This window comes from Lipotes vexillifer, unplaced genomic scaffold (assembly GCF_000442215.2).
Source record: "Lipotes vexillifer unplaced genomic scaffold, Lipotes_vexillifer_v1.1 scaffold159, whole genome shotgun sequence".
Classification (NCBI taxonomy): Eukaryota; Metazoa; Chordata; class Mammalia; order Artiodactyla; family Lipotidae; genus Lipotes; species Lipotes vexillifer.
Genome location: NW_006770589.1, coordinates 2,725,565 through 2,739,318, shown reverse-complemented (window position 1 = coordinate 2,739,318; position 13,754 = coordinate 2,725,565).

The following is a 13,754-nucleotide window of genomic DNA, read 5'->3' as shown; positions in this document are numbered from 1 at the left end:
GAATTTTAGCATACCACTCAGCTGAGGACACATGTAATTATAATAGAAATTTTGAAAAACAAAGAACATGGAAGTAGATTCTAGAAGAAAAGTATTTGATGAAAGTATATCTGTACAGAAATGTAAAGAAGTTTTAAGGACAACACATAATATCTATTAGGGAATTATTGAAACTGGAGGAATATATCCTTCTATTCCCTTAAGTCAAATGGTACTACATGGCATTACTGACATACTTATCTGTTAACAGGTTAATGAGAATAAAAGTCTTCTCCCACCTAAACCTGGCTGATCATCGTACATCTGGTTTGAGATTATTTTGTGTGAGTGAACAAAGGAAATTTCTCAGAACACAGTCGGAAACTATTCCACTAAGAATTCCAGACACTGTAACATGATAAATGGATACTTTGTTTATTTTAATTATTGGATGGGATGTTGGATGGCTAAGTTTTTATGTTGTGTAAAGGTTTCTGTTTTATATTTCTTTGGGTTTTGATCTCCGTTGGTCTACTTTCCCATTACAGCAGATCTCAGGTTCTTCAGAGTTTAATATCATTCCTGTTATTAATTGCATACTTTTTAGTGCTGTTAGACAATTGAATTATTTAACACAGATGGTCAAAACAATATTCCTACAAGATAATTACATGTAATTTCAAACAGGCAGAGATGGGCCAGTATAGGATAGGTTCCGATATGCTGTGTTTCACACATTTTCTCTGGTGTTCCCAGCATTCCAGAAGCTCTACTGAATCTTATTCTTTAGTACATGCTCATTGACCTGTTCAGAAATTGGAGGCCATTCTCTGGAATCCCACTGTAGGAACAGGGAAAATACGGGAACCTAACAGGTAGGTGAACAAGAATAACAGTATGAATAAAAAACTTATTCATATAAAATTACAACTTGCAACTACAATGTGATAGCCTCTTTTCTTCTAATGAAACATGAGAAAATATTTGTTTACTTTTTTAAAATATTGCTCTTCAAAGATCGAGTTCTTACATTTGAAAAATAGGTTTTAAATTTCTGTTCTCTACCATTTGAATAATTATGTCAGGCTTCCAAAGAGCCTTCCTTAAAGATCCATACCTGTTCTTAAGAAGCTTATAGGTCTATGACTTTAAAAAATTGGAATCTTGGATTAATCTTTTTATTTGAAAGGTAGGATTTTTTTGTCCTTTCCCCATATTCTAAAAGCAATAGCACTAAATACCAAGCATATGTGTTTATGGTATGCAGGTCTTTTCGATGAGCCCATAAAAACTGAAGTCCCACATTTCCTTGTGAATTGATGATTTATTACCATAGCTCAATGGTTCTTTTCATTGGCATAGGATGTTTTTTTCATGGTGTACTTGATCATGATTAATGAGTCTCACAAAATGCTAGAGCCTCCAAAATCCTAAGTATGTGGCTTATCCTTAGCAAGTGTTAATTACTTAAAAAAAATGAGTCTTAGTTTTTAAAACTTTTGTGCAGTTGTGTTCTAGAAAATATTTCTATTAAATGCAGATAAAATTAAAGATAAATTTCTTTATGTCAATAAATTTAAATGATTTTAAAGTAATGAATATATAGAAAAAACTCATGTGTATGATATATATGTACAGAAAATTATTTATATGCAACTATCCATTAAATGAAATTATACTCAAGAATACATTTTCAAAGTAACTTTAGCCAGTTATACAGATTAGTGTCTTCCGAATAATAAAAAATTTTGGCATATGATTTCATTTTAATTTTTGTAGTCAGGATTGACAGCAATTCTCAGTGGGACTTTTTTGCCTTATTTTCCTAAAACAGACACTGTTCTGATAGGTGTAAAACCAAGAAGAGATTGAAAAATCTCAAGCGAATTTAAATATTTAAAACAAGGTTTACTTTCTGTATTTCTCTGAGTGTGTTAGTGTGGATTTTTCTTCATGGGAATATTTTTGTCTTGAAAATGAGGAAAATAAACAGTGCTTAAAAAAAATAGTGCTGTATCCTAAGAAATGTTCCTATGATGCTAATATACAAAATACTTGGCTGCTTTTCACTTACTGACCAGATATATTACATAATAGTATATCACAACTGATTAATTCCATTATACCTTTATAATCGGACTCAAATTAATAACTGATAGTCACCACCACATTATCCTACATATTCTAATACCATCATTGTTTGAGGGTCTGCTACAGTGTACATTTTGTCCAATTGAGAAGAAATGTTTTTTTATAAAAATGACAGTTGTATAAAAATAGAATTATACTCGGGAATATTTTTGAAGCTTTATTTTGTTCAATTTGGTTTGTGGTCCATCTGGAAAGAAAGATTTTTCAGGGTTTCCAGGCTTGGTCCTTGGTGATTCTACTGTCTAACGATAGAAAGCCAATTATCAAATTATGTGATATATTGGACGAAAAACATCAAGCTATTAAAATTAGAAGAAAAGAGAATTGAAACAGATTTGAAAGGATCATGAGAACATGAAGAAAGTATTTTGTAAAAATCCTTAGTGGGACTATTTAAATTCTGGCAGTAATTATTAATAAGACAAGTGAAAAGTTGTATTCAAGTGATCATAACTAGTACATTTTTTTGAGTTCCTGCTTTGAGTCCGTTGTTGAATTGGTTATCATGGAAAAATCAAGAGTGGTATATGTTATTACATCTGCCTTCTAGGAATTTAACTTCCATTTAGTGAGGCAAAAGTAACCCGTGTAAAATAGCATAACTCACCTTTCATGGGATATATTGTAAGAATACACTTTATTGGTCAACTGTTCTCACAGAAACCAGCAGATCATATCAGTGCAAAAATAAGTGATTACTTGAATAAATGCATCATGATACAATAGAAAGAATCTGGAATTTGGAATCAAAAGACTAGCTGTGTCAGATTCCTTTTATGCCCAAAGTTATATTCTTTCAGCCTACATTTTTTCCCTCCAGTTATCACTGTAGCAACCAGCTGGGCCCAGGTGGACCCTGGTTGAACCTCACCTCTGCTGCACTGAGTATCTGTCACCACGCAGCTTATCAGCTGCCTCCACGTTGGAGTATGGAAACCCACTCAACTATTCTGGTGGATGTGCAGGCATGAAAGGGTGAGAAACACTTAGATTGATAAGGAATGTGAGCTGGTGGATAAGTATTTCGTTCTGTTGTCCCTTGAGTAGCCAATTCTGAGGTGCATTGTACAAACTCCTCAGAGGGTACCCAGTGGGATGAAACCCCAGTTGTTATCATGAGACAGCCTGATAAGGCATCCTTGAACTGGCTCTTCCTTCTTCTCTCTTTCACTATTACAAGTGCCTATTCCTAATTCCTAGTCTATACGTCAATTATCTGCATACAGACCTTTATCTCAGGCTCTGCTTTTATGAGGAAACACAGATTAAGACACTTTTTGATATTTACTAAGTGTGTGGACATGTCAAAACAAAACAACTTTGAATCAAGAGGCAGCCTTGATTGCTTGGGTTCAGGCTCAAGGTTTGTCAGTGACTAGCTGTATGACCTTAGGCAAATTAAGTCTTTGTGCCCTGGTTTTCACACTTGTAAACAGGGATAAAACTAGTACTACATTGTAAGGATTGTTGTGATGATTGAATATAAGTCCCTTAGCAGTAGCTGACTAATGGTGAGGCTGAAATGATTTCATTCATGCAAAGCATTATAATAATGCCAGGTACATTAGTGACTTAAAACAATGCACACTTGTTATCTTACAGTCTGGAGATCAAGGTGTCCAGAGGGCTGTCTTCCTTCTAGAAGTTCTAGGGGAGAAGCCAGTTCCTTACTCTTCCAGCTTCCAGAGGCTCCTCACCTCGGGGCTCCTTCCTCCCATCTCTTTTTCTGTTGTCATATCTCCTCTGAATCTGACTTTCCTGCCTCCTTCTTACTGGGTTTACTAGGATAATCAAGGATAATTTCCCATCTCACGATATTTAATCACATTCACAAAATCTTTTTTTGCCATGTAAGGTGACATATTTATAGGTTTCAGGGATTAGAATGTGGATATCTTTGGGGAACAATTATTCTGAAACCAAAGTACTTAAGAAACTTGGCTGGAAAAATTCCTCTGAGCCTCAGTTATATCATTTATTGCAATCAAAATATATCATTTATTGCAATCAGAAAGCCCTGGTCATTCTAAGAGATATGGAGTTTCCCAAACTCCCATGGTACTCAGCACTAATCTTTACTATATTTTAATCTGTTACTTTTCTTTCTCCCTTAGCTGATTGTCAGCTTCTTGAGGTGCTGTGTCCTATTTCTCTATGAATGTTCTATGTGCCCATGGAACAGAATAATACCTAGAACAAAGTAATGCTCACTAATTTCTGTTGAATGATGGCATAGCTGACTGATGTATGCATATATAAGAAAAGGCCAAGCACATAGAATATTTAAAGGATAGTTAGTCAATCTGATATTGTTTAATCTATAACTGTTGCAAGGTTGAAACTGTTGAAAGGGTTGCTAAACAGCAGGGATACAGAAATCAATATTATATTACAATTGTTTTAAATATGTTGGCGGTAGTATTTTGGATTAATATGCTCAAGAAAGTATTTTAAGAAAAGTGTATATACCACAAAGTAGCCTTAGTTGCTGAGGGCAGAGCACTTAAATTAAGTACAACCGAGTGTCAGCTTCTCCCACAGAAAGTAAGTACAGAACTGATGATCTCAGAATTCTATTGAGTGAGGGTTGGAAAAACAAGCCCTTGGAACCCACTTATCTTTTTTTGCAGATGCAAGCAAGCATCACTGCTGTACTCTTTATCTCTGCAGCAAAAATATGCAACTGTATAGTCAAATTAGATAGTGCTGTTGGCAGTCTGGAATTTTGCCTTGATCGCCTCAGGTGACATGAGGTTTTGATGTGCCCTGAAACTACATGCCAGAATGCTGGAAGTTTCCAATCTTAATTTTGTAATGAAATTAGGTGTGAATGTGATGACTGATGTAATGTATGCAGTACTATCAGATTTATATTTGATATTAATATGTTTCTTCTGGGTACAGTAGTGACTTTCCCAATTTTCCCTGTCCCTTGCCCTGTTAGAAGGAAGCCATCCCAACAGCATGATGTCAGGCCAAGTTTCTCTTTCCAGTTGCGGAAATGGCACTTGATGTAGGATACTGCAGTATTTTGTGTGGTACACAAATTCAAATTCAAGCTTTAAATGTCTTTACATTGTAGTGTTCGTCCTCAGTAGAATTGTGTTTATTATTTGGAAAGAGTTTTTGTACAATTATTCAAGATTTTATATGCCCAGATTTGCAGAATAATTGAGGCTTTAAGATATGTTACTTAGGATTTAGGATAGCAAAACCAGTTTCACTAATATTGGTCTTCTGCGAAATTCATAGTTTCCAAAATTTAAAATTTACATGTGGGCAGCTATGATGTTCAGAGTTTCCAAAATTTAAAATTTACATATGAGTGGCTGTGTTGGTTAATGTTATGTGTCTAATTGACTAGGCTACAGTATCCAGTTGTAGAGTCAAACACCAGTCTAGATGTTGCTGTGAAGGTATTTATTAAATGTGATTCACATTTACATCAGTAGACTGTATACAAATGAGTATACAGATATGGTAAAAATCGTGAAGAAGTTTGGAAAACACTGGCCTTCGAAATATCTTGAACTTTTTATTTATTTAAAAATTTCTTTCAATTTAGTATTTTGACTGAGTAATGCATACAGGTTTTAAAATTTTAAAATGTATATAAAGAAAAACAGTATGAGTTGGATATCAAGGAGTTAAATGTAATATCTGGCAATAAGATAACTTGGTAAGATACTACCTTAAAATATTATAAATTTGCAGTATAGCTGTGGTAGACGAATTAAATATTAGATTATTTTGTCTCAAAGCCATTCTTGTTGATTCTAGATGGAGGGGTAAATACCACACACATAACATACACCTATATACACACACACACACACATCATTCATTCATTCATTCAGTTGTGTGTATAAATTTAGAGAGAATAGTTTTGTGAGTAATCGGAGTCTGTTTTACTCACTTAGGTCCAATAAGGGAAATATTTTCAAGAGAGGTATTCTTTATTTTTAGATAATGGAGAATAACAGGCGAATAAACTAATTCAAGGCAAAGAATTCTTCAGTAGGAAGCTATAGAGTTAGGTCCCTTACTGCCAGTCAGCAGTGCCTACCCAAATTGTGTTAGGAATTAAAGTAGAGTGCTTATGGATGTGTTAGAAAACTGTGGATGTGTTAAGAAAAATAATATAGTGTAACAGTTATGTGAGTGAATTTTGGAGCTAGGTTTGGATTCTATATCTGTTACTTGACTCTATGACTATGGCAAGCTTATTTAGCCTCCTCATCTATAAAATAGGGAGAAGTAACAGTAAGCAATTCTTAGAGGATCCTGAGGACTAAAGGAGCTGCTAGAATAGTGGCGAGCACATAGTAAGTGCTCAATAAAATAAAAAATAATGATTCTCCAGTCCTTTCATCTTCATACAGTTTTTAATACAAAATCAAAATTTAAAAAAAAGTCTAGGGAGAGGTTATTTTTATTTTGTCTTAATATTTTTAAAATGTGTGGTTAAAGCCAGTAGTCCCCACATACTTTATGAAAGTCGTCATTGTGCTATGTTGACTAGAATGAGAAATGGAAATGTCACTAGCGTGTTGCATAAATCTGTCTCCATTAGCCCTTAAATCTGATGTTTTGTGAACTGTTGAAATTTCTTAATTTCAATAAGACCCTAATACATGTTATTGTTTTAAGTGCTTATGAAATGCAAAGTGTACACAGCTGCCACAAGGGAGACTGAAGTAAAAGTGAAGGAGATTGACTACAGCTTTCAGAATGCATTAGACCTCAGAGACACTAAAAATAAATCAGATATGGAAAAATAGTCTGGGTGTTAATAAATACATTCTTTGGTATACTCAGCACACATATTCTGAACCTTCATTCATCCTTTCCTACTGTTGTCATAAACCCACGAACGGTATAGCTCTGCCATAAAGCTCTTTCTTGTAACATACTGGAGTCCGTGCAGCCTTTGAATACATGTTCCACTTGATTCATTTTTATGGGAATTGCTGCATGCAAATAAGGATGAATAATGCATGTTCTGTTTTCATTTCTTGCTAGGGACCAGAATATCTTAATGTTATTACATCACACTTTAAATATATTTTTTGCATTGTGATGTCCAGTTATTGGTCAGACCATTTCACTTCATCCTTCTTCTTGACCATCTCTTGAATGGACCTAGTGTTTGTACCAGAATATCTTTCTTTGGCTGGATCATCTATGAATGTATAATTCCTCACACAGGGCTTCCTGCCATCTGTTTCACATTTTATTTCCCATGTATGCTTTCTTGTTTCATCATCTGTATTAGTTTGGAACTAATTCTTGAGTAAGAAGTAATGTTCTTTCCTGAATCTGTTCTGAATTGCCAGGGGTTTGGGTATTTGAAAAACCTCTTATGCACAAAACAGTGAGCATTGTGTGTATTAGTGAAAAGTATACTACTTGGAATATTTTATGTTGAATTATCTTTCAGATTTGGGTACAACTCAGGTAGTGTTTACTAACCTGATCTAATTTGGAAATCAATGTCTCTTTAAGAATATACAGGAAAATTATATGACAGTATAATACTTGATGGCCATGACAGGTTCACAGAGAGAAATTTGGAAGTTACATATGAAGGTTTCATAAAGTACCATTGTATATAAATAAGCTGATAACCAAGGTTTTCCTTCAGCATTTCTTCTAAAAGAGAAGTATAGTGCATTGGTGGTATCTCCTTCTAAACAAAGAGGTACAGTAGATAACTGGTAGCCTCTTCACCTTTGCCTGTGACATTTTGCATCAAGAAATAAGAGCAACCTACAGGGTAAACTGGACATTCCAAGTCTATACTTCCTATTAAGTTATAGGTTAGCTAAAGTATGTATTGTACACATTTAGTTATGGAAATTTCCAGATCAGTTTTCAGTCTCTTCAGCCTCAGGAGACTTTTGGGAAAATTGTAAAGAATGTCAGTAAGTTGAAGACTTGAAGCCTTGATGGATGTCTTGGCCTGCCTGAGCAAATTGGGAAATAATAGAAGCCAAGGACAGCATGTCCTTTGTACTTACCAGAAGCACTGATGGCAACACGTCCTGGGGTTTTCAGTGTGAACGAGGCAGGAGCCAGGCATGAGCACATCCTTAGTCTTCTCTCTCTGAAAAGATGCCTTGGGCTTTTGAAAAGAAGACAACTCTTCCAAGGAATAATTTATTTAAAGTTTTATATCCTACCTTAAAAATGAAAATTAAGCATAACTTGCTGTCCAGGAGATTCTAAATTTTGCCTAAGTCTAATTGTAATAAAAAAACGTTCTTATTAGACTAGGTCAGGTTTTCCGGGACCTGAACCCAATCAGAATGTTCTACAATGTTTAAGACACCTGGATAAGAAAGAAACTTCAGCTGTTAGTTTGGGCTATTTATGAACCCCTGAACAACAGACAGTGCTGCTGGAAGGGGTACTTTGGACAACAGTCTGATTACCCCATGCAGGCATAGCTTCTGAAATGAAACATCATTGCATTTTAGGGTAGAAGCAGTTTAGAAATAAAGGGATTCAGCCACCTTGGTTTCCATGAGCCATATTGTGGTGTCTTAAGTGCCATTTTTCCTAGTTAATTATGGGGGCTTTAAAGAAAACACAAAATCATAAAGAACATGTATTATACCAAATGGTTTGGTCTTATTCATGTAGTTTACTCATGAGTAGAAAAAAATATATCTTTGTTCTGGTACTATATAAGAATGTCTCAGTAGCAGTAAAGTCATCAACTCCAAGAAAAGTTTAATCATTTCTCCATTTAGTTGAGTGGTTAGCCACACTACAGCCTATTTCTAGACACTTGACTGCTCTACTATTGGGAAACAATTTTTTTAAAACGTTTTTTTTCTCCCTGGTGCTTATTTCACTAAGCTATTATATTAAACATTCCCTTTGTCATATCTATGCTGTCAGGTGATAGTAAAATAACAAAACTGCCTTGTGTAATTCAGCAAAAAAATGTAATCCATTTATGTTTGACTGAAGAGTCTTTATTTTTTTTTTTTTATTTTTTTTATTTTTTTTAACATCTTTATTGGGGTATAATTGCTTTACAATGGTGTGTTAGTTTCTGCTTTATAACAGAGTGAGTCAGTTATACATATATATATGTTCCCATATCTTGAAGAGTCTTTAGAATAAATCAACAAGATAAGCTACATGTGTAATTATTTCAGGAAACGAAGTGGCCTTAAATACTGTTTTTTCCATTTATCTTCTTTCCTGTTCAATTTCAGTTGTTTCCAAGTTTCAAGAACTGGCAGGAGTAAACAGTTAAGTGCCTCCCTACAGGGTTATGGTCTTACTGGAACTCTCATAACTAGTGTGTATAGAAAGGTTACCAACTAACTTATCTGTTGCTAATGGTTGTGACCCAGAGGAGTGTTATAACAAGATTTATATGTATATGTATATACACACATATTATATACACACACACACACACACACACATTTTTCAGCTTTGCTGAAGATATTAATGGCACTTATGATGTGATGAAGGGAGAATATACTATGTGCTGCTTTCCATAATGGCTGAGATAAATGACCATTACTCAGTCCTCAAATGCAAACCATCCCAATCTGAAAGCAGCTCTGCAGAAGAGGAATGTGCACCTAATTTTGGGGTAAAGAATTATGCAGAATGTGTCCAAGACACCTGCAGAAAATTAAAGACTTTACTTCTCTGTATGTGAAATTCTCATGAGGTAATTACCCTCAGTGTCAGACATAATACCGCTCCCATTAGACAGAACACATTGAGGGAAAATTGAATAGACTTTTTGTCGGGAGTGCTCCTATGGATTAATAGGGCTGTCTAAAGCAGTAATTGGAAGGTTTCCCCCCACTTTGCATGCAGCCATCCTCACTTGTGTCTTTCAGGTTTATTATTAGGCCATTGTCATTCTATTTACCATGGAGGCACAAGCTTCTTCGTTGTTAACATCTCCTGCCAGCACGTTTGTTTCTTTGGAATGAGCTGCTGCCTTTAACCACTTCCCTTTTTGTGCTGGCCTTGCCTTGCCTCCCTTTATGTCTCTCCATGGTCACAGTGCCAAGAACTGGCAGGAAAGGGGCTCCTTTTCCATGCATCGCAAAGATGAAAGTGACTAAATAGGGCTTGATCAGCTAAAGCATCTCACTTTGTTCCAGGGCTCTTTCATCCTTCAGGGAACTTCCTCAGCAGGGAAGGAGCTGAGAGCTAATCTTTCTGTGTTTTGGCATCTGTAACATCAATATCCAGTTTATAGATCTATACAGCAAATGGTCTATTTATTTGGGGTTTTAGGATGTCACTAATTATTGCATAAGATTTCTGAGCTAAAAGGAGATTCAGAAATCTGTCTCATATTATTTTCTCTGCTTCTTTAGCATATGGGGCCATGTTAATGGATTCATACTAAATTGCCATGAGTTGTATTTTATCAGTAACAATGTTCTGGTTTAGGTTAAACTAAAAGTGAACTTAAAAGTACTGGATGTGCAATCATATTTTTGCATATCAGAATGACTCATTCAGGTGTGAGAGGTGTGTGTGTGTGTGTGTGTGTGTGTGTGTGTGTGTGTTGTCAGGAGGAGAGAGGGGGTTGGGATGGGAAATGAGGAAGAAGAATATTTATGTGGGCTAATGATTTTGAGATTCTCCATTGTAGATATTGTACTTGAAGCTAGAAACTTTACTTTATAAACTCTGCCTTTCAGTGCACCTTTGAATGCTTATGTATTCAGTGAGAAATACCAGAATGAAAAATTTTCTGCCAAGGACAAGGACCGTTACAATTTGTTGTGCTGAAATCAGTCAGTAAGAACGAAGAGATACCTCCTGTCCCTTCATTTTATTCCTGTCCATTCTTCTTTATTCCTATGGGTGAATTTTGTGACTAAGTAATATAATACCATTTCGAACCACTGTGAATGGATTTGGGGTTGACTCTTTAAAAACAACTAGATGATTTAGAGAATTAGCACTGCGGAAATGTTAATTTTAATAATTTGTTTAAATGTAAAATATACTCCCTTTCCTATTTAGAAGAACTCAAAGAAATCAAATATTTGATTCTGGTAAATTCTCATTATCTTCTACTTGTGTGTTTCTTATGCTTCTTACTAGAATATAAAGTCCTTAAAGATAGATACTGTCTGATATCACTTTTGCATATCTCCTTTCTTAACACAGCAAACTTTCAATAAATACCTGTTAAATAGAAACCTTTAGGGTAGATATGATGGTTTTCACTAAATGACATCTCAGCAGGTATGTGGATAGCATTTCTAATTTAGAGAGGGGTTTGCCTACTTTCATTTTTTTAAAAACATTTTTGTCGGACTATAATTGCTTCACAATGGTGTGTTAGTTTCTGCTTTATAACAAAGTGAATCAGCCATACATATACATATATCCCCATATCTCCTCCGTCTTGCATCTTCCTTCCACCCTCCCTATCCCACCCCTCTAGGTGGTCACAAAGCACCAAGCTATGTGGCTGCTTCCCACTAGCTAGCTATTTTACATTTGGTAGTGTATATATGTCCATGCCACTCTCTCACTTCGTCCCAGCTTACGCTTACCCGTCCCCATATCCTCAGGTCCATTCTCTAGTAGGTCTGCATCTTTATTCCCATCTTCATGACCTTTTTTTTTTTCCTTAGATTCCATATATATGTGTTAGCATATGGTATTTGTTTTTCTCTTTCTGACTTACTTCACTCTGTATGACAGACTCTAGGTCCATCCACCTCACTACAAATAACTCAATTTCGTTTCTTTTTATGGCAGAGTAATATTCCATTGTATATATGTGCCACATCTCCTTCATCCATTCATCTGTCGATGGACACTTAGGTTGTTTCCAAGTCCTGGCTAACGTAAATAGAGCTGCAATTGTGGTATATGACTCTTTTTGAATTATGGTTTTCTCGGGGTATATGCCCAGTAGTGGGATTGCTGGGTCATATGGTAGTTCTATTTGTAGTTTTTTAAGGAACCTCCCTACTGTTCTCCATAGTGGCTGTATCAATTTACATTCCCACCAAGAGTGCAAGAGGGATCCCTTTTCTCCACACCCTCTCCAGCATTTATTGTTTGTAGATTTTTTGATGATGGCCATTCTGACTGGTGTGAGGTGATACCTCATTGTAGATTTGATTTCCATTTCTCTAATGATTCATGATGTTGAGCATCCTTTCATGTGTTTGTTGACAATCTGTATATCTTCTTTGGAGAAATGTCTATTTAGGTCTTCTGCCCATTTTTGGATTGGGTTGTTTGCTTTTTGATATTGAGCTGCATAAGCTGCTTGTAAATTTTGGAGTTTAATCCTTTGTCAGTTGCTTCAATTGCAAATATTTTCTCCCATTCTGATGGTTGTCTTTTAATCTTGTTTGTGGTTTCCTTTGCTGTGCAAAACCTTTTAAGTTTCGTTAGGTGCCATTTGTTTATTTTTGTTTTTATTTCCATTTCTCTAGGAGATGGGTCAAAAAGGATCCTGCTGTGATTTATTTCATGGAGTGTTCTGCCTATGCTTTCCTCTAAGAGGTTTATAGTATCTGGCCTTACATTTAGGTCTTTAATCTATTTTGAGCTTATTTTTGTGTATGGTGTTAGGGAGTGTTCTAATTTCATTCTTTTACATGTAGCTCTCCAGTTTTCCCAGCACCACTTATTGAAGAGGCTGTCTTTTCTCCATTGTATGTTCTTGCCTCCTCTATCAAAAATAAGGTGACCATATGTGCGTGGGTTTATCTCTAGGCTGTCTGTCCTGTTCCATTGGTCTATATTCCTGTTTTTGTGCCAGTAGCATACTACTGGTCTTTTGTGTTTCCATACAAATTGTGAAATTTCTTGTTCTAGTTGTGTGAAAAATGCCATTGGTAGTTTGATAGGGATTGCACTGAATCTGTAGATTGCTTTGGGTCGTCTAGTCATTTTCACAGTGTTGATTCTTCCAATCCAAAAACATGGTATATCTCTCCATCTGTTTGCTTTTATTTCTTTCATCAGTGTCTTAAAGTTTTCTGCATACAGGTCTTTTGTCTCCTTAGGTAGGTTTATTCCTAGATATTTTATTCTTTTTGTTGCAGTGGAAAATGGGAGTGTTTCCTTAATTCCTCTTTCAGATTTTTCATCATTAGTGTATAGGAATGCCAGAGATTTCTGTGCATTATTTTGTATCCTGCTACTTTACCAAATTCATTGATTAGCTCTAGTAGTTTTCTGGTAGCATCTTTAGGATTCTCTATGTATAGTATCATGTCATGTGCAAACAGTGACAGCTTTACTTCTTCTCTTCTGATTAGGATTCCTTGTACTTATTTTCCTTCTCTGATTGCTGTGGCTAAAAATTCCAAAACTATGTTTAATAATTGAGGTGAGAGTGGGCAACCTTTTCCTGTTCCTGATCTTAGAGGAAATGGTTTCAGTTTTTCATCATTGAGAACTATGCTGGCTGTGGTTTTGTCATATATGGCCTTTATTTTGTTGAGGTAAGTTCACTCCATGCCTACTTTGTGGAGGGTTTTTATCATAAATGTGTGTTGAATTTTGTCAAAAGTGTTTTCTGCATCTATTGAGATGATCATATGGTTTTATCCTTCAATTTGTTAATATGGTGTTTCACATTGATTGATTTGTGT